This window comes from Stegodyphus dumicola, chromosome 2 (genome assembly GCF_044657685.1).
Source record: "Stegodyphus dumicola isolate Sdum_Otavi_A_Nest chromosome 2, ASM4465768v1".
Taxonomy (NCBI): domain Eukaryota; kingdom Metazoa; phylum Arthropoda; class Arachnida; order Araneae; family Eresidae; genus Stegodyphus; species Stegodyphus dumicola.
This window is the reverse complement of record NC_140769.1, coordinates 15,180,795-15,207,925: the sequence shown is the minus strand read 5'-3', so window position 1 is coordinate 15,207,925 and position 27,131 is coordinate 15,180,795. Positions and strand designations below refer to the sequence as shown.

At 35.6% G+C, this 27,131-nt stretch overlaps 1 protein-coding gene across 3 annotated transcripts in view; it reads left to right on the top strand.

The window, feature by feature from the left end:
• LOC118188860 (protein phosphatase 1 regulatory subunit 3B-like) overlaps positions 1 to 27,131 on the top strand; it is a 137,442-nt gene that overhangs the window by 96,252 nt on the left and 14,059 nt on the right. The window lies entirely within an intron of this gene.

The following is a 27,131-nucleotide window of genomic DNA, read 5'->3' as shown; positions in this document are numbered from 1 at the left end:
GTGGTCATTATAACGGGGTTTATTTTATTTTAAATAGGATGTGGTGTATTTACGAATTCGTAATTATGGCAAAGCACACTAAGGCTATCTGCCTAAGGGGAGGGATGCCTTCCTTCGTGGAGGACTTTCTAAGGGAAGCTGGCTCGTATACACGTTACACATGGGGAAAACCACGAAAACACCCATGCAGCCAGCCCGTTCGCGCGATTCGAACCTCGGACCGAACTACCAGTGTTCAGCGACTTTACCGCTTGACCGCTGGTGGGCCCCTTTGAATAGGAAGACTAATGTGTACAGTAATCATAATGTGCTCCGATAAACTTATGAAAGGGAATCAAGAGGATAAATCAAAATGTTCACGTTATAATAAATATTTTTTTAGTCTGATAGAGGTCGTACAACTTAAATTTGATGCAAAAAGTTTTCATCTAAAAAAAAATCACTGCACCAGTGAAACAGACAGACTACTTGTAAAGTTGTATATCGCTAGTCATTTTTAAATTGTATAATATTCCACTTTGGAATGACGGGTGTAATGTTTCACTTTATACAAAGGAGAGAGTATGAAATAAAAATTACCTTTTATAATTGCGATTTGTTTCTGTTGAAGATACATTATCCCAAAACCCGTGGCAAAGTAGCTGTCGAGGCCATAGGGTTGCGGTACTGAAGGCTGACGAGCTAGCGCATTCCCTTAAAATCTCTGTCTATATCTTTTTAACTCCAAAAGGACGATAGTCCCGAATGGGAGATTAGTATCGAAACGACGTTTTGCGTTGTATCACTTTAAACGCCGCATCCCTTTTAAAATTGTTGGGGGGGGGTCACCAAATGTTACCGCCCTGTATTATATTTAAAGAAATTACGTAATGAAGAATCTGCATAAATGTTTGTATGTTTCTCGCATTGTGATAAAACAACGGTAACTAGAGCAATCCAATTTTGAATGACCTAATCCTACTGCGAATGTGGACATCTGAAAGCCGAAATTTGGAATTTGTTTGAATATCGATTTTATATTTTGTAAAACTTTAACGAATTTCTGATTAACAAACTCAAGGATTTTCAAGCGAGTAATGGAAACGTTGTACAGGAAAAACATTTTTATCTCCAACGCGTGAGTGTCTGTATCGGAAATTCTAAAAGTATGCTCAATTTAAAATTATTTTGCGATATTGCTCTTGAACTGAATTTTATGGTTTAAGTGCGAAGAACATGATATTTAGTAAATAAAGGTAACATACAAAATGGGAAAAAAAAAAAGCCTCTTTGGACGTAATTTAAAATCTGAAACCTTTCAGATTTTTTTTTATTTTAATTTTGCACTGCTTACATACATATTCTAAATTGCGTGTAACTAAATTACCTTCTGTTAAAACTTCAAAAAAAAAAAAAAAAAAAAAAAAAAAAAAGCTACGAAATGCTATTATTATATAGTTTTCACGACTGCTGTTATTCCACACATTTTTCTTTGTCTTTTCTACATTTTTCTTTTTATTCTCCTTGCTGACTTTCGGCAGTAATTTTTCCGCCCGTCGCTGATAGGTTGAAAACTTCGGTCATGTGGAAATATAACAGTGGAAATTTCCAAAACGTAATTTGTAATCATTAGAATTGTTTACTTGTTTATAAGGCCAACAGAACGTGGCTTTTCCTGTTTTCTGTTTCATCGCAACAAATTGATTTTTAAGAGAATGCTTTCCATCCAAGCTAGAGTGTTAAGAAGAAAAAAAAAAAAAAAAAAATAGAATCGTTATCTCTCTGGAAACTTAAATTCATCCAACACCAATCTTAGTACGAAGTCATAAATATTTTTGTGGCAATCAACAAAATTGATGAAAATGTTTGATCCACGGTTTATCTAAAACATTTATATGCCATTTTGTCAAAAAGAATATCAATTACTGAAAATTTCATGTTGTGCCATAATTATAATCAATTTTGAGTTAGCAGGGCGCGGAGGAGTTCTCCAGCCGAGCGGTAAAATCGTAACCACTGGTAGTTCGAGCCAGTTGCAAAGCCAACCTCCTGTCGAAGAATCTACTAGAAGGGAATCGAAAAGTAATTTTCTAGCAGGTGTTGGCAAACGTTTGATTTATTTCATTATGATAAAGTATTGAGAGCTGTGCCTAAGGACCATGACACCTTTGTGTAGGACGTTTTAAGGGAAACTGTCTTATCCACGTTACACGAAAAAAAAAAAAAAAAAAAAAAAACATGCAGCCAACCTGTTCACCTGGAATTGAACTCAGGTCGAACTACTAGTGGCGGACGACTTTACCGCTCGGCCGCTGCCCAGCAAACGGACTGGCTACGTAGATGTTTTCGATGATTCGCCTTCGTATGTGTAAATACGAATGCAGATCACTTTGCCTCAGGTCCCCACCAGCGGCCGAGCGGTAAAGTCGCTGAACACTGGTAGTTCGGTCCGAGGTTCGAATCCCGCGAACGGGCTGGCTGCATGGGTGTTTTCGTGGTTTTCCCCATGTGTAACGTGTATACGAACCAGTTTCCCTTAGAAAGTCCTCCACGAAGGCATCCTTCCCCTTAGGCAGATAGCCCTAGTGTGCTTTGCCGTAATTAAATACACCAACACCAACCAACACTTTGCCTCAGAAAGTCGTATGCGAAGGCATCTCTTCCCTTAGGCAGAGATCCTTCAAGACTTTTGCCGTAATCGAAATAACATATTTTTTTATCTTTGTTTGGAGTAATCAAGCACAATCTAAAAAAAATGTTTTATTGCGGAGTGTGAGAATCGAGCACTTTTTCTTTTGGATTACTCTTCAAAGCCTTTAAATAGCTTTGATAAAGATATAAAAGTACGTCATATTTCTCGCATTTTGGGAAAAGAACCTTTACGTATTTGTTTGACATTCACTCTTGTAGTTGAAGTATTTTTGTAAGATTGACAGGTATTTATTTGATTGTGGTAGAACAATTCTATTGTGATATAGCTGTTTGTAGATAATGTTCAGATAACATGCCCCAAAACGTACAAGCGCGGCTCTTCAGTAACTTTTCGCAACGATTAATAAAAGCGAACTATTTGTAATTCTTTTAGAAAATTTCTTTATATTTTACCCCAGTGTTATACCTTAACATCTGAAATGCTTCCTCAAAACTCACTTTATCACTTTTGTATCCGAATAGTTTTTCAAATTGTTGCCACCAAATTTTATTGTGACGTATTATTTTATAAAATATTAAATAATAAAGAATCTGTATGTATGTTCCTCGCACATGTGAAAACGATGGAACCTAGATCCACTGAAATTGTAATACTTGTAGTTCTTCACGAACATGGATTCACTTTTGAAACTGTTGCCACCAAAATCAACGGTACCTAGAGCCATGAAATTTTGAATAACATAGTCCTCCAACCAAACATGGTCACTTGGAAGCCCGAATTTTAGATTTCAAATTAATTTTATTATCTGTTTAAAATTTTGTCAAACTTCAACTAATTTTGGATTAACAAACTCAACGATTTCAAAGCGAGTAGTGGCAACACTGTACCGGGGGCGGGGGAATTATCTCTAGCGCACAAGAGAACTTTGTATCGGGAAATCTAAAGATATGCTGTTTTAAGGTAAAATAACACGCCAAACAAATATTAATTTAGAAGTCTAACAACAATAAAAAAATAATCTTATTCAGATCTGACCGTCGTTTTCTTAACGTTTTGTGTGTTACTTTTGTTTATTAAATATCATTTTCTTAGCACTTAAACCATAAAATTCAATTCAACAGCAATGACGCAAAATAATTTTTAAATGAGCATATTTTTAGAATTTCCGATACACAGTGTCTCGCGTTGGTATTTTTCCTACAGTGTTGCCATTCCTCGCTTTGAAATTGTTGAGTTTCTTAATCAGAAATTCTTTGATGTCTGACTAAATATGAAATAAATAATAAAACAAATTCCAGATTAGGGCTTCCAGATGCCCATATTCGCTGGAGGATTACGTTATTGAAAATTTGATGGTACCGTTGTTTTATCACAATGCGAGAAACATACATACATTTATGTGGATTCATTATTTAATTTTTTTAAATATAATACAGGACTGTAATATTTGGTGACAACAATCTGAAAAGTAATGCCCAAACGAAATTAATAGCCCTTCTGGGCTAACGCACTTTGGGCTAATGCAAATATAACGCTGATTTTTGTTGTTTGATTTCTAAATTAAGATGCTGCTTTTAAATTCTTAGTGATATTGCTGTTAAAGTGAATTTTATGTGTTTTAAGTGCCAATAATATGATAGTATTTATTCAATAAAGGTAACACACAAAACGTTAAAGAAAGCCCTTTTGGGCGTAATATAAAATGTGTAAAAGCTTAGCGATTTGAAAGCAAGAAGTGGCAAAACTTTTCGAAATAAAACGCTTTAATCTTGCATCGGGCCGAACTGTTGCCGTTCGGTGATATGCAACATATTTCTTTCATTTTTAATTCACAAATTTGGCTATTTGAAAACAGTGTGTTGCCACTGCGTCAAGTAGAATACGTATTACCTCCACGCACCAGCGTGATGCCATTCTGTAAAAGCGTAAGATATTTAACTTTAAAATTTAATCTTTGTGTCACTGAGTGGCAAACCATGTGATTAAAAAAAATAAACGTAGTATTTAGAAGAAATAATTTTACTTTTCAGTTTGTTTTAAATTAATATGCGTTCAAATCATGACATGTCTAATATAGCGAATATTAATTAAAAACATGTCTGGCAAACCCAAACACTATATCGAGAGTTGCAGAGAGATGCTATAATTGTTGTTGTCGGATCCATATTGCATGGAACAATGGTTCCCAGAGTCGAAGAGAGGTTGGACTTATATTTTCCTCTCTCAATTTTAAGAGAGAGCACTCCGTGGGAAGGATCCCGGGGTCTCCACTTCCACCAATTCACACGAGAGGACTTTCGGCTCGCTGCATATTTAGAGTGCCCCGATGCCGCACCGACACTATACATTTACAAACACCAATGCCTACTCCGGGATTCGAACGCGGGCCCTTCGTAGTAGGCATGGATATATATATATCTATAACTGGGTCGGAAGCCAACTCAGCGGTTTACTCCTCTAACCACCTTAGTAGGCTCCTCTAACATGTATATTTCTTTGCACATTGTTGTACTCTTCTTCAAGTACCTTGTATGCACATGTGTATATTTCTTTTTTTTGCAAAATATAAATGTCGTCTGCTCTGCCGGGGCTGCTCAGGGCTGCGGCCTGGCACCTAGTGGTTGACTCCCGCCGAGTTGGTAACCAATTCTGCATGGATATATCTGTACCTAGGTCAGGAGCCAATTCAGCGGTTTACTCCCCTAACCACTATACCGTCTGGGCGACATATGCTATGTTTAAATATGATAATATAATAGTAAATCTAAGAGCAGATTGGTAACGATGCTGATCGAGAGCGCAAGAAACCTTAACAAATCCTTTGGTTGAAACTGAGAACCGGCGTTTGTATAAGAGTAACACTTTGCTGTAATTTGAGTTTACAAAAATATAATTTTCATCGTCGGTCTGTAGTGGCTAAGCAGTAGTTTTTTCATTAGAAATTGGCAAAGTCCCAAAGGGGCAATTTGGCCGGAAGAGGTATTGATTTCGTTCTGGAGTTTTGCATCGTCCTTTATAAAAAACGGCGTTCCACTTTTCAAATTGTTGCCACCAAATATTAGAGCTCTGCATTAAATTTAAAGAAATTAAATAATAAAAAACCTGCATGAATTGTATGTATGTTTTTCGCACTGTGAAGAAACAACCGCACCTAGAAACATCCAATTTTGAATAACGTAGTCGTTCGAAGGGAGCCACTCCTGCTGCTGCGAAACTCTCCTTCTGAACAATACATATTCTTTGTCTACAGTCAGTCAATTCTCGATCAAACAAGGGGGAATCAATAAGATTGCAGATTAACCGGAACTTCTGTTCAAAAAAATTAAGTTTATTTATTGTGGAATGATGGGAAAATTATTATCGCAAACCATCAACGTGTAAGGGTTATCTTCCTAATAGGAGAGAGGTCTTCATAGTGGACGTTTTAAGAAAAAATGTTTCATTTACAGATTTCATTTTGGGAAAAACTTTGAAACTGTCCATGCAGCCAACCCGCTGGCGGAAATTGAGACAGAGCTTTTAGCCATCAGTGTTTAGCAGTGTCATTCGTTCGGCCCACTGGTGGGGTTCCTCGAAGACCTTGGCCCCTGTTTACCTTTTCGCATTCGAATAAAGAAACAAATTTTTGCAATTGGCTTTTGATGCATCTCTAGTTATGATGCATAATTTTGGGCATTCGAAATAAAACCATTTATGTAAGATTTGTTAATATTCTTTTGCCTCTGCTTTCTAGCGCTCTTGCGATCACTCCACCGCCCCGAAAAAAAAAAAAAAAAAAAAAAAAAAAATGGTGAATAAATCAAATTTTAAATTGGAATAATATTTTGGGCAAAAAAGTTTGCAACCACACCTGGAATTTTCGCTGCAGCCAAAATAGAAAGGGAATGCTCGTACATTGTTTGAGTGTTTGGAGTTCTCAGATGTAAAGCACACACTTCTAGTCTGGTGACCTTGAAGAAGGTCAAGAGTGTGCTGTTATGTGTGGAAACAAACATTCTTTCTTTCCTGCAATATTATCGGTGCTTTTGACATAGCAGAATTGGATACCTCGCCAACTGGTTTATGTATTTTTTTTATTGTTATTTTTTATTTTTGTGTCTAAAGTTTAAATTCCAGAGGTAAAAATCTGTCTTAAAAAATGAGCTTGAGCTGTTGTTCTATCACATGTGTGGCTATTTTTACCTTAAAAGTTTTCATCTCCTCCCGTTTTTTTTAATCTCTTCCCATTTCTCTCTCTCTCTCTTTATAACTGTATGAAAATACTCATATAAACATAACCGAAATTTTTCCAGAATAATTTTTGGTAACTTAGAATTCATGAAAATGGTCCCAGCTAAGCGGTTTTATAGTAATATAGAGATCGGCTAACGTAATAACTAAATAAATTTGGCTTTAGTCACTTAAAGCGCTTACAGTTTTGTAATTAACAACGGGTTTAAGTGAATGACATTTTTACGAGTTGATATATTTTAAAATTTTCTGTAACTATATATATATAAATGGTAATAAATGAAATATCAGTTGACGAATCTTTGAATTCGAAAAATTCGTAATTTACGGCAGTGCTCCGCAACCTTTTCTCACCTGCGACGCACAAAAAATCTTTCTGGAATTTCGTGGCACACCAAAAGCTAATGTATATATGTATTGATTTATACACAAAATTTACAATAAATTTTTGTTTTTAATTTGAAAAATATACAATTATAAAACCATAACATATTTATTTATATGCAATCATAATTATCAATGTGATACCTGCGCTTAAAAAAAGTTGTATATTTTTGAGTTCCGAGTTATCAAGGAAGTGGCGAAAAAATTCAAATGCTGACACACTTACAATCACACACACAACCACACAACAGTGAAATATATAAAAACATTTAAAATACACATTATTAAGGAAAAAAATTGTCATTGTGTATTAAATACATGATAAAAAATTGCAAAATGTCAAATACATGTATTTGATTGGGGCACACCTATATCCTACTCATGGCACACCGGTTGCGGAACACTGATTTACGGGACCGAATATATATTTTTATATTAATTACGTAATCCAGTTTATTAATATTTAAAAACGGATCTTTCATTTATGAATAAAAGAAAATGTTGCCGAACTCTGTACGATAAGTGTTTTTCGCCATGTATAACCAATCAGTTTCCATTAAATTGTCCTCCATTCCTTTAGGCAGATAATCCTGAAGTTGCTAACCTAACCTCTGCAGATTTCATGTGTTTATTGATTTATCTATTATAGGTATGTACGAATAAATATTAATTTTTTTGTCTGCACTTTTTGCACTGAAAAATTATTAGTTAGTGTCAACTTTCGCTATGTCAAAATGGAATCTATAAAACGCGATTGCTGGTTATTACGTTAATTTTGTGTTTTGGCTAAATACAAATTGTTGTCTCTTCATTTGCCAGCAGTAGTAGTTGTAAGCCTCGTGCGCAAGTAATTCAGTGAAAACGAAATGCGGAGCTTATTGGTCGAATAATCAAGTCTTTTCTTTATTAAAAAAATACAAAACCCTCCGCGGGCATAAGTAATGATAAAACAGCATCTTATGAACTTTTTCCCCCGCTTAACGTTTGGCTTACTAATTTTAACACTTTTAAATGTACAATTTTGTGTTATAGCATATATTTTTATTTGATCATTCTCAAAGTAATAAAATGTTTGTAGATGACTATAGCTGTTTCATTTACAGTTGTTCCGGATGCTAACTGGAATCTGAATGCATAGATCAGCTTGAAGGTTTTTAATATTTAGTCCAAAGGGACTTTGTCCCTGAAGGACTATTGTTTTCATTTTGCGTTGAATCACTATAAATGTCCGTTTCACTTTTCAAACTGTTGCCACCAAATGTTAGAGTCCTGCAAATTTGTTTTGTTATCGATTTCATATTTTGTAAAATTTTAACGAATTTTTGAGTAACAAACTCAACGATTTAAAAGCGAGCAATGGCAGCACTTTACGGCGGGGGGAAAAAAACATTTTTATCTCCAGCGGGCACGAAACTGTGTATCGGAAATTCTAAAGATGTGCTCATTTTAAAATTATTTTGCGACATTGCTACTGAACTTAATTTTATGGTTTAAGTGCAAAGAACATGATATTTAATAAATAAAGGTGACACACAAAACGTTAAAAAAAGCCCCTTTGGACGTAATTCAAAATCTGACACCTAAAAACAGATTTTTCTGGAAAACAGGTTTTTAATGTTTTAAAATTTTTTTCCTGATCTTCTGCATTATAAGATCTTACGCGCCATACAATTTTTTTTTTACAGAAATGCAGTTTCTACATGTATATTCTGCTAGTTTTTAACTAAGTCATCACGTTTGCTGAGTAATGTTGCGGTCGGAACTGAAGGTGATGATAACTGCGGGGGGGGGTAACGATTTAGATAGTTATGACATTTATGTGAACCTGTATTTAACAGAAAAAGCTCTTGGAGAACTTCTAAAAAAATTGGTACGTACGCTATTATCGCAACCACCATGGCGTAGTTTGGCGAACTTTATGAAAGAAAACGAACAGTTATTGTAAGAAATTATATATTACATATACGTTTATTATTACATAAATATTCTACATTTCAACTATGTATTTATTTAAAACACTATCTGTAAACCTAGTTATAAACTCGAATTGGAAACAAAAAATAATCATTATTTTTCTTTAAAAGCCGTTGGAACTTGGAATATAACAAAAAGAACGCATACGAAAATGGCGACGTTGGAAACTGAACATTTATCATGTACATAGCTGCCTAAATAATTATTATGCTCGTTGTTACCAGAGTTTGATGTATTCTGAAACTTCGGCGATTTTTACTAAGGTGGTTGCGGTAATATGTAAGTACCGACAAATTTACAGATTTTAAGAAATTTGATTAATGCATGGATTTTAGGATAAATGTGTCAATGTAAACATTACCATGTGTAATTAAAATAATAGTTTCTAAGTTAGTTAATTTATAAGTATTATTTTTGTAATTGAATTAATCGCAAATCATTTTGAACTCCTATTTAAGGCTCACTGGACTGGACTCAAAGTGGACAATTTGTCAAATATTTTGGGTTAATGCTTGTGAATAATATATGGTATCTGAAATCGAGAATTCATTCGCCACATTTAAACCGTAGAATTTCATAGGATATTTGCTTTTAATTCATATTATCAGAAAGTGTTTTCTACACTGACGAGACAGATATTGTTTAACGTGTCTAGGAATTTTGTCTGATGGTAATAATAGCAGTATCTTTTCGAAATCGTTCAAAACTAGTGCTGGCGTAGCTTCTTTCGACACTTTTGTTTATGTTTTTAAACCTCATATTGAGTGATTTTGCTTTTCTCAGTTGATTGTTTTCTCATGTAAATTGTTTCCTGTTTGAATCGTTAATATTTCAGTAACAAAATAGTTTAGTTTTGCATCGAATTCTTGTTAATTTTTGTTTTTCCCTGCGACTTGTCTGGTAAACGGAAGTTTCGGGTCTTGCCAAGTTTACGCAAACGTTTCAAATATGTAGCTGATTCAGCTATGCTCACACTTTTTATAGAGCCAAATAGAACAAACAGATAATTTATTTTACTGCAGCATTTCTCAAACTTTTATCAGGCGAGGACCATTTTTGCTGTGCGAACCTTGCACTTGCCCCCGTCGAAAGCAGTTTACGGAAATATTATTATAAATATACTTATATCTTTAAAGTAAAATTAATTAACGTTAGTTAAATTTTGTATTGGTATTAAGCAATTAAGTTAATAGAAGATAATTTATGTTTATTTTTAATAATTCAAGGATCTTAATGATTGGATAATACTTATCTTCTTAACTAAAAATTAAAAAAAAAGATGTTATTAATATTAATGAGATGGCCGAGTTTGTCAATTCTTACATAGCTGTTCTGCGTTTGGATGTATGGTGGCAAGAAAGAACCACAGTTACAGTGCTTTAAATCCCTCTTTGGTAAAATCCTAGGAGAGCCCACACCCTTGGCGACAAACTTATAAAACGCGTACTGCTTCGCGCGTTTCTCAAAGTTGCCGACTTCAAAATAACAAGTCAAAGAATTGCACGAACTCGGTATCCATGTACACATCGACCTATTTTCCCTTAAAAAAACATCATAGAATTGCACAAACTTGGCATTGCACACTTCCTTGATTTTGTCCATGTACACATTGATACGCGCCATAACCAAAATCATTCGCCCCAAGGGTGTGGGCTGTGCTAGTAACCAACCTCCCTTCTTTTGCTGGTAAGACTGTAGTAGGAAACCATAGTGTAAATGTAATAAATTTCACAAAATGTCAGTCTTAGAAAGAAAAGTGTTAGCTACTTCCATGTATAATTTCCAGATTCTGAGATATTCAACTATAGTGTATGGTTCACGCAGTTAATTTGAAATTTACCTTTTTGCAAATCTTGGAGGAACGCAGGGTCAGGCCTCGAGAACCGCTTGCGGTCCCCGCTGACCAATGATTGCGAAACGCTGTTTTATGGGAACCAATGTTGTAGGGAATGCAACATAAGATCGACAATGTTCATGATCGATACTTCTGTCCCCACCTAGGATCCACAGCGATCGACAGAATAGTTCAGAAATTTGGGTGAATTCTTTGACGACTGTATTCAAGTAGCAGAAATAACTTAATCTCTTTATTTCTCATAACACAACAAGTGTTACACAACAACTTTCTTCTATCGTATCGATCTTATGCTAGTATAGCAACTAAGTTAACAAACTAGTGGACGTCCTTTAGCAGTAAACCCGCCCATTGCATAGGCACACAGTAAAACATTCACCGTACACATTTTAAATCTTTCGAGTAAGAAGAATTTCACCTCTTTGGAAAGTGATCGCCTTTATCGCCCCTCTTAGAGTAAGGGAGGGGAACCGCTTTGTACTCCTAAAAGTTTGAAAATTTACCACCTTTCGCTTCGAGTGACCGATTTAATACCATAGGAGTGAATTTTCTGTTTGACTCTTTCCGGAGCACGGCATTTTAGGGAAAAGTGCCGATTTCAAACGTGGCGCAAAATGCTTGTCCAATGTGTATGCCCTTGTAATTTTCTATAAACGAGTTTTTTTTTAAATTTTTTTTTAAAATAATTCTTTAGTTGTATTATTTGTTTCAAGTTCTAAATACATTTCAATTAAGATGATTACACCTTTCGTCCAGAAAGGTTCCGAGAGAGACCAGAAACCAGAGAAAGACGTAAACGTGTAAAGCTCGATGTTTGGGAATGAAAATCTCTTGATGCCAAGTCGTTTGAATGTGGAGGGTGATTATAAACCCTCTTACTCGCCTTAGTGAGCTCCGTTCTTTTAATCTTATGTGTTAGTAAATTGTGTATTTTTTGCTTCAAAAGTGATTGAATTATATTGTTCGTACGTTTCGGTTAAAGTTTTCATGCCTTTCGTTAATTTGCATGCAATAGTTGTAGAATTATCAATTATTTAAACGTTTAGGTGACGCTAGGTTTAGCGAGCCGCCGTTTGTTTACTTTAAAAACTCTTAAGTAGAATAGTGAATTAAGTCAGTTGTGCACCAACTACAGTGACTAGTCTGCTCAGTGGAACCAAAAGTTAACTTTCACTTCAGTGCACCGAAAAATTTATTCTTTTTGTGCCCGTTGGCCGAATTGCTTGTTTTTGCTTAGAAACGTTAATTTTAAGTGTATTAAATTTTTTTAACTGTATTTTGTGTTCTAGGTTTTTCTGTATTTTACAAATTTTAATGAAGATGTTTTGAGATTTTATGTATTTTTGCCTTGCCGGGAAATGAGAACAGAATTTATTGAATGAGAAATACATATCTAATGGAGTGTATCAAAACATGTGTATAATTTAACAGGCACTACAGGAAAGTCATATGGTCATCATATATCATCAGATATTTTTATGGAGAGATTTCGCATTTACATTTCATTTCATTAATTAAAACAAAGAAGAGTTAAAGGATTGATTAGCGTTTAAAATTATTTGGAATGAAATCTTGCGCTTCACCCCCCCCCGCCCCGTTTCCTGTTCATTACTACGTCGAGGAAGTATGGCTTAAATGAAACAATCCATTCATGTACATAGACCATTGGATTAAAAAAAAATTTCTTTCATTTAAAAATGAGGATTTCATCTTACAAAGCTTGCTTTGAAGAGAGGAGGAGGGATGTCAGATTTTGAAGCAGTTTACGCTGAGAACGTTCAGATATAGAAACCGCGAAGTCAGCTGTGTTTCGTTCTCTCAGCTGTCACTGATCCTGACGCATGGGTGAATCAGCTGAGCGCTTGAGACATCTGGGAATACACCACTTACCTGTTCTTGAGTAAACATTTCATTCCAGTGCTGTGGCTTAAACGACACGAAATTTCTTGACTAGAACTCTTGAGAAATAACATCTTGATGTTAGTAGATAGTACATGTTAGGTAGTATGAAAATCACAGTGGATTTATTTTCTTCGAAGATTGAGGGATATCGAGTTCGTAAGAAATACTTTCATAAAATATCTCTTAGCCAGTTGTACAATTTCTATTTAGAAACTCAGAATAACTTTAAGGAAAAAAGCCACTCGTTTGAAATATTCCAGTACAGGAATTCTTAAATTGTAATGGTCCACCAGCTGTTTCCGAACCGAGTTCGATTTCCCGGCGAAAGGGCTGGCTGCATGGGCGTTTTCGTGGTTCATTCCATTTGTAACGTGTATAGGACCCCGTTTCCCTTGGAAAGTTCCCCAAGAAAGAATTCCTTCCCTTAGGCAGATAGCCCTAGTGCAAGGGTTCTCAAACTTTTCAAATTTTGTACCACATAAATATGAAAGAAAAATATATGTACCACCATAAAAGCATTTCGCCATTAAAAATCAATGCATCCTAAATGGAATGTATATAATCAAAGAATAAAACCCTTTAAATTTATCTTATTTAATTATTTTCGTAAATGAAACTTTTACATTACAAAAGTGCTGCTACGATTCTTGGAAATTGTTCGAAGCTTTTGGAAAAGTCGTCATTTCAACATTAAAATTAGAGTCGTAAATGTCAAAAACTTGAAAAATATATTTGTTTCTGAATAATAAAGATTAATAAAAAATGTTAAAAGGTTTAATTTTTTTTCTGTAAAAATTGTCCCACTAAAAATACTGTAATGTACCATCAGTGGTATATGTTTGGTACACGGTTTGAGAGCCGGTGGCCTAGTGTGTTATGCTATAATCAGCTAAACCAAACCAAGTCTTAAATTGTGGTAGGCGGAGCCTGAAAGAACAAAATATGGCTCAAGGTAAAAATTAATATTTTTCCGCATTTGATAGGAATGCCCTTTCATGGCGTAATTGGTGTCCATCTGGCTAACACTCGGTGCCTGTTTTTTTCACGTTTCTAGCTCCAAAAAACCAACATCTCGTCGAACGGTCCGGCTGCATGGACGTTTAAGTGGTTTGTTTCCCTTTGTGTAACGTGTATACGAGCCAGTTTCCCTTAGAAAGTCTTCCAAGTCTACCTGCCTAAGGCATCCTTCCCCTTAGGCAGGTAGACACTCGAGTACTTTGCCATAATTAAATAAACCAAACTGAAAAAAACAGCCTTTCTTACTGGTTTGAAACCCGTACCTGTCTTGCAAGAGCATCTTAGCACTTCAGAATTGCGATAAGGAATTAAAAAAAAATACACCAAAATATTGTTGGCATGTAAGCTAGTATTCACCATCTCAGAACATTTCTCATACCTGCTTTCACATATAAAGATCCCAGCACGTTTATGATGACTCGTTTTTAGCTTGAGATAAGATAGAGGAAGTGTCGGTATCATTGCGCAAGGTAAGATTTTTGTTTGTGTTATTATTCTTCTAAGTAACGTCCAAAACTCAGTGTGCGTAAGGATGCCCCAGCCTTCAGCTGTTCCTTTTATAAAAAAAAAAAAAAAAGGTTTCTTTCTTTCCAAGATAAAAATTGATCTTGCTGATACGGCGGGCTAGCTTATGCCGGGATAATCTTGTATTCTAACCGGGTCTTATGAAGGCATTCCATGGAAACATCTCTAGCCTTAAACAAGTGGTCCTGTATATGCTTTCCGCAAACAATTAAAAAACTAGAAATCAGCCTAGAAGAGATTGAGTATTTCAATCGGTCTTCGGCGGAGGAGGAATTGCTTATTGCGAACATTTCACACTTTTATTTGGAATGTCAATTTTAATTACCTCTTATTTCTATTTATTTATTAGCCCAAAGGGTGTTAGCTCAGAAGGGCTATTAATTTCGTTTTGGCATTTTGCGGTGGTTCACTATAAATGTCGGTTCAGTTCTCAAATTGTTGCCACCAAATATTAAAGCTCTGTGTTATTTTAAAGGAATGGAATAATGAAGAGTGATTTTTGATTAACAAACTCAAGGATTTCAAAGTGAGCAATGGCAACGTTGTACGGAAAAAACATTTTTATTCTCCGTCTCGTGAGACTGTGTATCGGGAATTCTAAAAATATGCTCAATTTAAAATTATTTTGCGATACTGCTGTTGAATTGAATTCTATGGTTTAAGTGCAAAGAACATGATATTTTATAAATAAAGGTAACTCACAAAACGTTAAAAAAAGTCCCTTTGGGCGTCATATAAAATCTGAAAACTTCAGATTTAAGAAAATTATTATTATTTTATAAATAACATTTTTTTTGGGGGGCGGTGAGTTTCACTGTCATTTTCTCGGATCTACTCCGATACAGAACAACGTGCGCCAGAGATTGCTCCGTCCGAGAAATATATATTCGTATTAACTCGACACTTTCAGTGAGAAAGCATATTTTCGCCAGTAGTTCATTTTGACAGTGATCAGTAATATTCGGTTAATCCATTAAATACATATGATGTTCATATTGTAACAATTATATGTATGATGTTCATGTTGTTCACATGTTGTATGAATTATTATCTCCTGGTTGTTGCAGCAAATTGGTTACAAACTTTCAGGAGAGTATACCTAGACGTGTGTATGTGTGTGTATTGTGAATAACGGCAAAGCACACTAGGGCTATCTGCCTAAGGGGAGGGATGCCTTCGTGGAGGACTTTCTAAGGAAAACTGGCTCGTATACAGTTACACATGGGGAAAACCACGAAAACGCCCATGCAGCCAGCCCGTTCGCGGGATTCGAGCCTCGGACTGAACTACCAGTGTTCAGCGATTTTACCGCTCGGCCGCTGGTGGGCCTATACCTAGACGATGGAAAAACACATAGCAATGCATGGTCGAAAACGCTTTCCTGCCGCGGTAGTGAGGACACAAAATGCAAGAAAGGAAGGACACCAAACTGGGTGAGAATATCTTTATTATGCTTAATGCAGCGGAAACCAAGAAATAAGTGCAAAAACAGACGATCGTTTATCAAAGAAGGTGTTCGAAATTACATTCGAAACGTATCCTCAACATGCTGTCGGCAGAGGTAGTCCGGTGCATTGGCCAGCAAGATCGCCAAACCTCACTCGCATTGATTACTTCATCAGGGAGTACGTTAAGACATTGAGGTACGAAACCACTGTTAGAACTACTGAGAAACTTGTTACACGCCAGTACGGTATTTTTCCAGAATATGTAAGGTATTGTAAGGTATTTCCCAAAACATCAGATCACGGTATTTTCCAGAACATCAGTTCTTCCATGTTCCGGAGATGTGAGGCCTGCATCAGGGTCCGGGTTCATAATTTCGAATACCGTCTTTGATGACGATCGTTGTCTATTTTTGTTCTTATTTCTTGATTTCTGCTTTATTAAGCATAACTATGCTTCCTCACCTTTTTAATGTCCTTCCTCTCTTGTGTTTTATGTTGTCATTACTGCGCCACGAGAGCCTTTTCGATCATGCGTTGTTTCACTTTTTTCCATCGTCTAAGTGTACTCTTATCCCTCCTGAAAGTTTCTAACCGATTCGATGAAACACCTGTATCTAATCCATGTTCAAAATCGTAAAATACCCAGTGACCTGTACACAACTGTAGACAATCTGATCAACTTTGCAATGGTGTAATCCGAATAATGTAACAGCTAAGTGACCATTAAATGTAAATGCTGTGCTATAAATATTTCAATAATACCGTAGGTCCGAACAATTAGACTGGACAATTAATGACACCGGAAACGATGGCAGAACTTGCCATGTCGGTTGTAGCAGAAACTGTTGCACCCCTGCACTACAACGGCATCGTGGGCACCAGGAAGGCACTGTTAATAGGAATAACTAGTTTAAGGGGTCTTTATCTACTTTAATCAGAGTAAATAATAGTTGGCCTCTGCAGTTAACCTGATAGGTTTAATAGTGGCATGGGGGTAATTAAAATACTAACAAGCCGAAAGTCCTCTCGAGTGTTTTGGTGCTAGAAGAAAAGGGGTAAGCGACTCTCAAATCGTCCCCCGAGGAGTTGTTCATCAAAATTCGGATGAAAGTGTTCAGTTAATGCGGTGGAAGTATGCCTGTATTAACAGTGGTAATATTCAGGTATCATGCCCATTGCTACCTGTATCTGTTGCAAAATATTTGTAAATGTAGGGAACATCTTCATTAGATTTTCTTTGTGTAAACAAAGAATAGAATATAGAACGAAGGCTGTATTCTGAAAATATAAACACCTGCAAGAGATGAGAACGTATTTTGATAGAGATGAGAATTTAGCGATAGTCAGTGAACAAAGCTGACGCACATATCTTTCTGTAGAAAATTGCCTGGCGCGTCTTATCGTATAACGAGAAAGATCACTTTCTCATTTCTTAACATGTATTTTTTTCAGTTGTATTTCCCTTTACTGAATTATATTTAATGTATCTGTCTGTGATCTGAATTTGTGAGTGAAACTGGAACATCGGAAACTATCCTGATAATTCCATAAATTTTCATTTTAGGTAGGTAATGAAAATTTATGAACAACAGATCTTTCCTCTCGCTCAAAACCGAATTATAGTTTTATTTATTGAAGACGAAGTGAAAATTTATTTCTCGGAGACTTCTAAATGTAAATGTATGCAAATAACAAGTATATCCATTATAATAGTAGAATTTCCAATTAAGGTCTACTGGTAAGTTCCAGTTTGGCTGCTTAGTGTCAGACTTTTCCTACATATAAACAAATTATTTCATGCTCCACTTTTTAAGTATGCGCACTCTAGTCAGATATCTGTAACTGACCATGATTATTTTTAACTTGTCAACCATAAATTATTGGAATTATTAATTGTTTTAAAATTCGTTAATGGGGTCGCGGTAGTAAGGACAACTGAAAACATCTCACGATTTGTCACAGGATATAGAGGTAATTGCAACCGGGGGGGGTAAGGTTTTCAGAATTTTCTTTTTCTGCTTCTTGATTTCAGAAGAGTAAAAAGAGTGTTGCTTTACGACTCTTGTAGCACATGTTACTTAATACATGAATGCGAATTCTCCCTTTTTTCTTTTTACTTCCTTGTACGAAGTAAAAAGGAAGTATCGTAATCTCGAAAAGTTTCAGGCAGCATATTTCAAAGAAAATATCCATTTTGACGGCTATCGAATGCAATTTAACCAGGTTTTTACGTGACATCTGTACGTAAGGACAGGATAAAGGACTCTTTTCCCTCCAAAAAATTGTAAAACTAATTTAAAATGAATTCTGAAGAGAATTTTTCGTGTCGTGCGTACGTACGTATGTATCTCGCATAACTCAAAAACGAGTAGCCTCAGAACGTTAAAATTTTAATGTATAGGACTGCTATAACATGTAGATGTGCACTTCGTATTTTGGTTGCAATCGGCAGCACCAAAAGTATATTATAAATATATGTATATATATATCCACTCTGTTACTCGGCTCAGTGATCTCAGTTTCTTTATTCTCATATGTTTGCAAATTCTGCATTTTTAAAAATGATTGAATTATGTTGTTCTTATCTTCCGGTTAAGGCTTTTATGCCTATAGTAAATCTGTATGCAATATGTTTAGAATTATCAACAATTTAAAAGTTGTTTAAGTGCCGGTAAGCCTAATAATTTTTTCCATGGCTGCCATTGCTTGTTTACATTTGAAATAGCGGAATAGTAGATTTGTTGCCAATCTAGGGAAAGTAAGCTTCGCAATAACAAAGATAACGCCGCCTTTTATTATTGCGAATTAAATCATGCTTAATCCATTTTGGAATTTATTCGAGGCAATAAGTGTTTAAGATTTACTTCATAATTTTCAATACAGACATCTTGAGTTTTAATGTATTTTTGCCTTGTCGCGAAGTGAGAACTGTATTAGTTGAATGAGAAATATTGAATCGTCTGTGAACTTTTTTTGTGTGTTGTTGTGTTTATTGTTTGCTTAATTTCTTTTATACATCAGTTTAGATTTATTATAGTATTTGAATAAAACATGTGGCAACGATTTGATAATTCTTACTTATTTTGTGCATTCTGAGTTAAAAATGAGTGAAATGTTATGCTTTTAAGTAAACCTACGGTTAGAGTGTCGCTGTGATAAACCAATATAGTGAATTTTAAAGAGTGCATTTATTATATTGTGGTTTATGCGCTATCGACGAAGTAGATTTAATTCAAGCCAATAAGTTTAAATGAAATGCAAGAAAAAAATGGGTATAATTTAATATTCCATACAAGGAAGTCATGTGGTGCACATATGAGAGTTTTTTCATTTTGCGCTATTAAAGGAGCTAACTGCTTGGCTTTACCAGATGTTTTACGCGTGTAATATGAATGCAAGTCAGTTTTCCTTAGAAAGTCCCCCCGAAAATATCCATCTGTACGTAAATAATTCGGGAATGGTGTGTTATAATATTAACTCAATCTGAAGAATATTAGCGTATCCTGTCGACCGTGAAAGATGGCTACTATGGAATTAGGAAAAGGGCAGAGATCTCGCCAAAGTTTTGCCTAACGTTCATGTAGAAATTTAATAAACAGTCAGTATGCGACGCACTTCATTTTCAAATTTCTTGCTTTTTGCGTAAGAACTGCAATTTTAATTGTAAAACAAATAACTGTTTTAACTGCATTTGGTGTTTTATGTTTTCCTATGTTTTACAATTTTTAATGATGTTACAAACTTCTTTATTTCATGTTACAATAGCAATTCAACTGTAATAAAGTTTGTAGCCTTGGAAAGAAATTACTACAGATTATCTTCATCACTATCGGACAGTCGGATTCTTTTCTTATTAACTTTGAACTGTTAAAAAAAAAGCCTGTTTATATATAGATACGTTACATATAGATGTGTTTCTAAACAAAGTGAAAAAATTCGTAATTGAGCTTATTAATTTTTTGACAAGTAAAAGTTAACTTGTATCTTCAAATCTTTGAATAATATTTATATTATTGTAAATTAATTAGCTCCGCTTATAGATTTTCAGGTACATTATTCGTGTTCGTTTTTAATAGAAATGAAAATAATGTAAAACTCGAACTTGAAGTAATTAAAATTCTTGCAACAAATACATACTTTGAATGTGTTCGCAGGTGACCGTTTGAGACCACTTTTTTTTTAAGTCATTCTCATTTTCGTAAATTAAAACGGGAATTCTTACTAATATTTTATAGTCTCTGGTGTATCTTTAAAGATTTTGTTAAGTGTAACGTTTGTGAATATTTCAAAGTGACACAGTTTCGATTACTATATTTGTATATTCCTTTTCTGTTTCTTAATTTTTTAACCTTTGTATCTATCTTTTATAAATAACATTTTAATTTTACATTTGAGGTTATCGTATGCTTTTATTTTAGTGCTGTCAAACTAGAGCATATGTGCAAGATAAATAGAATTTTATGGGGTTACAACTTCCGAACCAATGGCAAAAAGAAAAGTGTTTCCTTGCTGTCAGCATATTTCCGGTGCTAGTACCGGTGCCAGGAATAAGCTTAAAAGAAGTCATGGAACTTGGTGTGACACGTGCTGGCTGTTCTAGGTTTCCACCGTTTTAGCTTGTTTGCTCAGGAGAAAAATAAAGAGAGATGTTTTCTAAGGAGAGGAAAAAAGCGTTTCCCTTCGTCTCATTTTTTTGTCAAATCTTATTTTAACTGTCTAACGAGCTTCAGAAATTATACGTCGATATTAACCAGTTAGCCGGAAATGACGTCCGCGGTTAACTTAAAAGCAAGGGTAACTACTGATGGCAGTTATAATAACACAAGAGAATGGAATTACCAGAAAAATGCTATTAATAATGAATCTTTATTTTCAAGCAGTTTAATTTCGAGAATTATTTCATGGTATTACATAAATTAAGCAAAAAAAAGACATTGCAAATAACAGAAGAATAAATTTTATAAGAAAAGAAGAAACAAGGTTAGAAATAGGCTTACCATTAATATTTTTTGCTCAAACCTGGGCAGTTTTCAGAAAATAAAACATACTAAGATAAGTAAGTACCTATGATTGAAAAGGCTGTTTTTAATAACAAAAACAACGCACTGCTAAAAAAAATTTTTTTTTTGATATCTCATATTAACGTACTTAGCCCAAAAAGCGTTAGCCAAAAGGGCTATGAATTTCGTTTCGGCATTTCGCCCTGAAAACTTGAAATGCCGGTTCACTTTTCAAACTGTTGCCACCAAATATTAGAGCCCTGTGTTATATTTAAAGAAATTAAGTAATGAAGAATCTGCATAAATGCATGTATGTCTCTCGCACTGTGATTAAACAACAGTACCTCCAGTTTTTAATAACGTAATCCTTCACCGAATATGGGCATCTGGAAGCCCTAATTTGGAATTTGTTTTGTTATCGATTTCATATTTGTAAAACTTTAAAGAATTTTTTATTAACAAACACTGCGATATCAAAGCGAGCAGTGGTAACATTGTACGAGGGAAAAAACATTTTATCTCCAGCGCGCGAGACTGTGTTTAGTTTAGTTTACGAGTATGCTGCAACCCTCCTGGCCGACAGTAATCGGCCTCATGGTTAACGTAGCACACCCGACGCAGAAAAACAACAGCAAAATAATAATAATAATAATAAAATAAATAAATAAATAAAAGTATTTAAAGTCCTATTCCTATGATAGTCTTATTTTCATTCACAATCCTCATAATTTCTGTTGCATAGCTATTCAAGAATTTTCTTTTTTCAATTACATTTTGTTCATTTATTTTTCCAAATCTCGTCCTCACACTCTCGGTCAGTTTACATTCTTCCATAAAAAGAGCTGCATTTCCGTACTTCCCACAAGCCAAGCATTGATCATTGCCCTGGAGATTAAATCGTTTTAAATAGGCCGGGAATCTACCATGATCCGTGATAACTTGAATAGTATCTATATTATTAAATAGATCCATTTTTCTTTTTATGATCAAAATCCTCAAGTAACCCCTATTTTTATTTGAACCGTTCCATTCCCGAGCCCATTTCTCAATTATACTTGCTTTCATTTTTCTCAAGGTAATTCTTCTGGAATCATTAATAGCCTCATAAATATCACCCTCTCCCAGGGCAGCCTCTTTAGCTAGCATATCCGCCCTTTCATTCCCGATAACACCAATATGTGCCTTAACTCAATGAAAATATATAGCATTTTTCTCTCTTATTTTGTTATAAATGTTTTCTATATCCAAAAGAAGTCTATTGCTTGGTTCCGGATTTGCCAAGCCTTGTAGGGCCGAGACTGTGTATCAGAAAATCTAAAGATTTGCTCATTTTAAAATTATTTTGCGATATTGCCGTTGAATTCAATTTTATGGTTTAAGTTCGAAGAACATGGTATTTAACACACAACATTAAAAATACGCCCCTTTGGGCATAACGTAAAATCTTAAAGCTTTCAGTTTTTTTTTAAGTTATTAATATTTATCGTTAATGTGAAATTTCTTTGAAAATTGTTTATTTTTAATGGCATTAAAAAATTCTCTGCAGTTTAATTTAGTAATTCATAAAACTTTCACTGTTAATTCAGTGATTTTGCTTCTTCCTTCAGATCACATAATATCCGTTACTCCTTCGACTAGTGTCGATATGCTGACATTTGAAAATGTATTTTATTATTTGAAGAAGACTGGGCAATGAAATGTTTTTTTTTAAATGACTGAAAAATCGGACCCATTTTTCTTCACAACTTTTACTTTTTCACATTTTAGAATTAGCTGACCAAAAAGCTTTTACAATCATTTTATCATCAAAAAGTTAATTTTTATTTATTAGATTATTTGCGTTTGTTTCGTTAATTTTTTTCATCTGAAGCTTCAGTAAGAAATACATCTGTCATAAAGTGCTGCAAACTCTTAAAGGATTGCATTGATGATATTAATAGTATATATGCGGTACTTCCAAAATTTTACCAAATAGCTGGGACAAAATGACCATCTGGCCGGGATGCAAAGACACACATCAAACCAGACAGTCCTTTTCAAAAGACAGCAAGAAAGCCTATTATATACTTTAGGCAGATTATGAAAAAAGGTCATAAGGCTGTTATTTAAAAGACGTCCATTCGTTAAAAATACAAATGTTATTTTGAGAAAAAAAATTAACCTATTTGTTGCAACATGGTAGGCTTGAATGGCATTTTGAATTTACTTCATTAGTCTTTTCACACAAAGACATTACATATTTCTTTATCCATACACTGACGAATCCTTGGCCATTTCTATTAGACTGAGCAATTGCAACTGACCAGAGAGAAATTTCGTGATCAGGAATATCTTCAACTCTAAGCAGGTTCACAGATCATAAAATGAACTGCATTATCGTCTATAGTGGTTTTAAAATTCTTTCAGAAGTTCAAAGCTGGTAGAAACTATCCTCCGTTACATTCATTACAGCTGCCAATTACAATTATAGTGCCGAACTATTATATACTTTCCCTAAGCCTTGTATATAATACGGAGATGTATTTCATACTATGCCGGCTTGTCATTTGTCATTCTCGTCGCTCGTGAGCTTCTAGGTAGGACTTCGCCGCTCGTATATAGGATTAACCATATGTCGGATTGACCAAGATAGGCCTGGATTCATAATTATGTCTGAAGCTGGACTACCAGACGTTCCGGATTCGCCGAGATAGGCCTGGATTCATAATTATGTCAGAAGCTGGACTTAACAAGAAGTTCCGGATTGGCTGAGACAGACCTGGATTCATAATTATGTCCGGAGCTGGACTAGCGGACGTTCTGAATTGGCCGAAACAGGCCTGAATTCAAAATTATGTCCGGAGCTGGACTACCAGACGTTCCGGATTTGCGAGACAGACCTGGATTCATAATTATATCCGGAGCTGGACTACCAGACGTTCTGGATTGGCCGAGACGGGCCCGGATTCATAATTATGTTTGGAGCTGTGTCCGTGGCTTTCAAATAGTTAGTTATAAGAGTTCAAAAAGAAATTGTTAATTTGTAGAAGAATGGGCTGCAAAAATTCTATGAGATCTTAATAATAGCTTTAATGGAATGCAGCCATTTTAAGGCAAAACGTCATATAATTTTCGGGATATTGGTGAGGATATTCGGGATTTGATAACATGTTTTCTGAACATCGACGTCTTCACAGTAGCTCCGACGGCTTCACGTGCTCCAAAATGCGAACAGTGTAGCCTTGCGATATTTTTGACGGTGCGTTTTGATTTATTTATACTATTAACGCTTGTTATTCAACGCAGGCTTCGACAGAAAGTGTTTTAGAAGTGGAGAAGGGGGGACAAAAATTGGAGGAAAAAAATTACATCAAATATTTTTACTCAATTATTTCATTTGACAGGGGTTACAGTTATAGAATAGAGTACCGTATCAATACACTAATACAACTTTTTCTCAAGCCCTGGTGGTGTAAGTGTCCCACCAGTATCCGAGAAGTTAACACCACTGGATACTGGGGGTTCGACACCATACAAACGGGCTGGTTGATTGATTGGTTTTCATGCTTTTCCTAGTGTGTACATGCGTACGAGCCGGTTTCGCTTATAAAGTTATCCACGAAGGTATTTCTTCTTTTAGACAGATTGCTTTCATCCACTTTGCCGATTTGTAGTAACTTAACAACATGCGGTAAATGCTGCATTTATATTCTTGCGGACTCTTTAGGTGGTAAGTTTTGATAGCTTTTTTCACTCTGAAATTAATTTTTCGTAAAATGGTCTGGATTACCTATTCTAAAACGTGGCAGCCCTATAATATGATCTCTTTATAACTCAAATAAAAAAAAGAAAGCCTCTTTTAGAAGCTGAAAGATTATTTTATAGATTTTGGGTTTATTTTAGTTAAAAAAAAATTCAGGTGCTTTGGTTATCTTCATATATATACTTCCGTAACCTTTCTGTAATTCTTTAAGAATTGGTTTCGCTTGAGTCAACGAAACCATGACCCTTGAATGGTTGATAGCCTTCAAGAAAATTTATGCGTCGACCATAATTGAGTAACTGGGCATTCAAAGCGCTAAAGACTTTACTGCATGATTTCGGTCTTATCTCTGGAATAAAATTAGTTAAAATTGTAGTAAAATCAGTATTCTTGAGGTTTTTTTTTTTTTTTTTTCTTTTTATCCCAGTTAGCAAGATCCTTATTTAAAACGTACAGCTTATCCTTTGTAGATTATAAATGAAACCATGGAAATAAAGAAAATAGACAAGTAAAATGTACTTTTTGTTTAAATAATTTTAAATAGAAAATGCCAAATTATTACATATTTTCACAAAACACTTTATGATGTCAGTATCTGCTGCGCTGAAGAGATGAAGAGGAGAAAGCCCTTTATTAGAAGTTTTGCCTTGGGCCCCCAATTTTGTCAATCGAACAGAAAAAAACACCTATTAATTGTCTCGTAAATATTACAATAATATGTCATTTCTTGGAATTTCGAACTAATCAAAATATAATTCTAACTAATATATATTTCATATGAAATCTAAAAACAAAATTCAGCATCGAAACTCCGACTTAAGTTATATTCCAAGAACTTCTTAGGTACAGGATATCGAAAATTTATTTTTTTCCCCCAAATGCCAGATTCTGAACAGTTACAGTTTTTTGTAACAGAGTCCATTAATCTATACTAAGGCCAGATGTGGTGGTCTCTTTATTATGGAGGAAATTACACTGCTAGCCACCCAAATTGCAACACCGAGAAAGACAAGAGATATCACAACAACATTTATTTAGTAGATAACATGTTGACCAAGTATCAAATGATTAAATTTATAGACTTCTGTGAAGTGTGGTTCCTTCCAGAATCAATAGCCAGAGTAGCCGCCCCCATTGTTGGAGATCACCGCTGCCACACGCCTCGGCATTCATTCAAAGAGACTTTGGATGGGTTTTTGGGGTACAGCAGACCAAGCAGCTTCCACACGTTGCCAAAGTTGATCTGGTGTGGCAGCTTGGGATGTAATCTGGGTCAATCGTTCAGCAACCATGGACCACATGTTTTCTATCGGCGAAAGATCCGGAGAGCGAGCCGGCCAGGGAAGCTATTCAATCTGGCGATTGACGAAGAACCCTTGGACAATGCTTGCCACGTGTGGTCGCGTGTTATCCCTTTGAAATATGGCTGTGGGCAAGCCCTGAAGATAAGGAAGGATAACTGGCTCCAACACCTCGGAGATGTAGCGCTGGTTGTTTAAAGTACCGGCAATGCGTATTAGAGGAGTGCAAGAGTGATATTCAATACCCCCGTACCATAATACCCGGTGCAGGACTAGGGTGGCGGTGCATAATGCAGCTGTTCAGCATCCTCTCTCCACGGTGTCTCCAGACTCGAATCCGACCATCGTGGTGTTGCAGTCAAAAGCGTGACTCGTCAGTAAAGACAATTTCATTCCATTCTGCCGTCCACATCCTTCTTTCATCCCACCATTGGCGGCGGAGACGTGTATGGTTCTGCGTCAAGGGTGGACGAAGCAATGGACGTCTTGCGGACAGACCACTCTGCTGTAAACGGCTTCGAATGTGGTACGCGCATACACTGGATGATGCGTTACAGACTGAATGTGCTGTGCTATGGTTCGTGATGTGACTGAGCGATCCGTCACTGCCATGCGCACAATGTTCCTGTCATCACGTGAAGTGGTGCACTGAGGTGGATGCGATCGAATACGTCGGTCCGTCGTACCCTCCTGCATCCAACGGTCATATATCCGCATTACAGTTGTTTGGTTTCGTCCAGCACGACTACCGATTTCCCTGAAAGATAATCCACGCTCTCGGTAGGCCACTATCCTTCCTCTGTCGAACTCGGATACTCGATCAAACGATGATCGCTGTTTACTACGAGGCATAATTTATCTTTTTTTTTTAAAAAAAAACCGACAGGAAAAACACAATTGCCGAACTCGAAATCGTAGAAAACTTCAAGCTTAGAAAACTTAAATAGCGTTTTGAAGTGGCGCCACAGGCGCGCGTGATATCCGTCTGCCCTGAAATTCTAATCATTTGCATATCTTACTCCACGAATGCATGTTGTAAATTTCATGTTATTTGCATGCTTCCTTCAGGGTGTTGCATTTACGGTGGCCAACAGTGTATAAGGTGGGCCACCATTGCCACC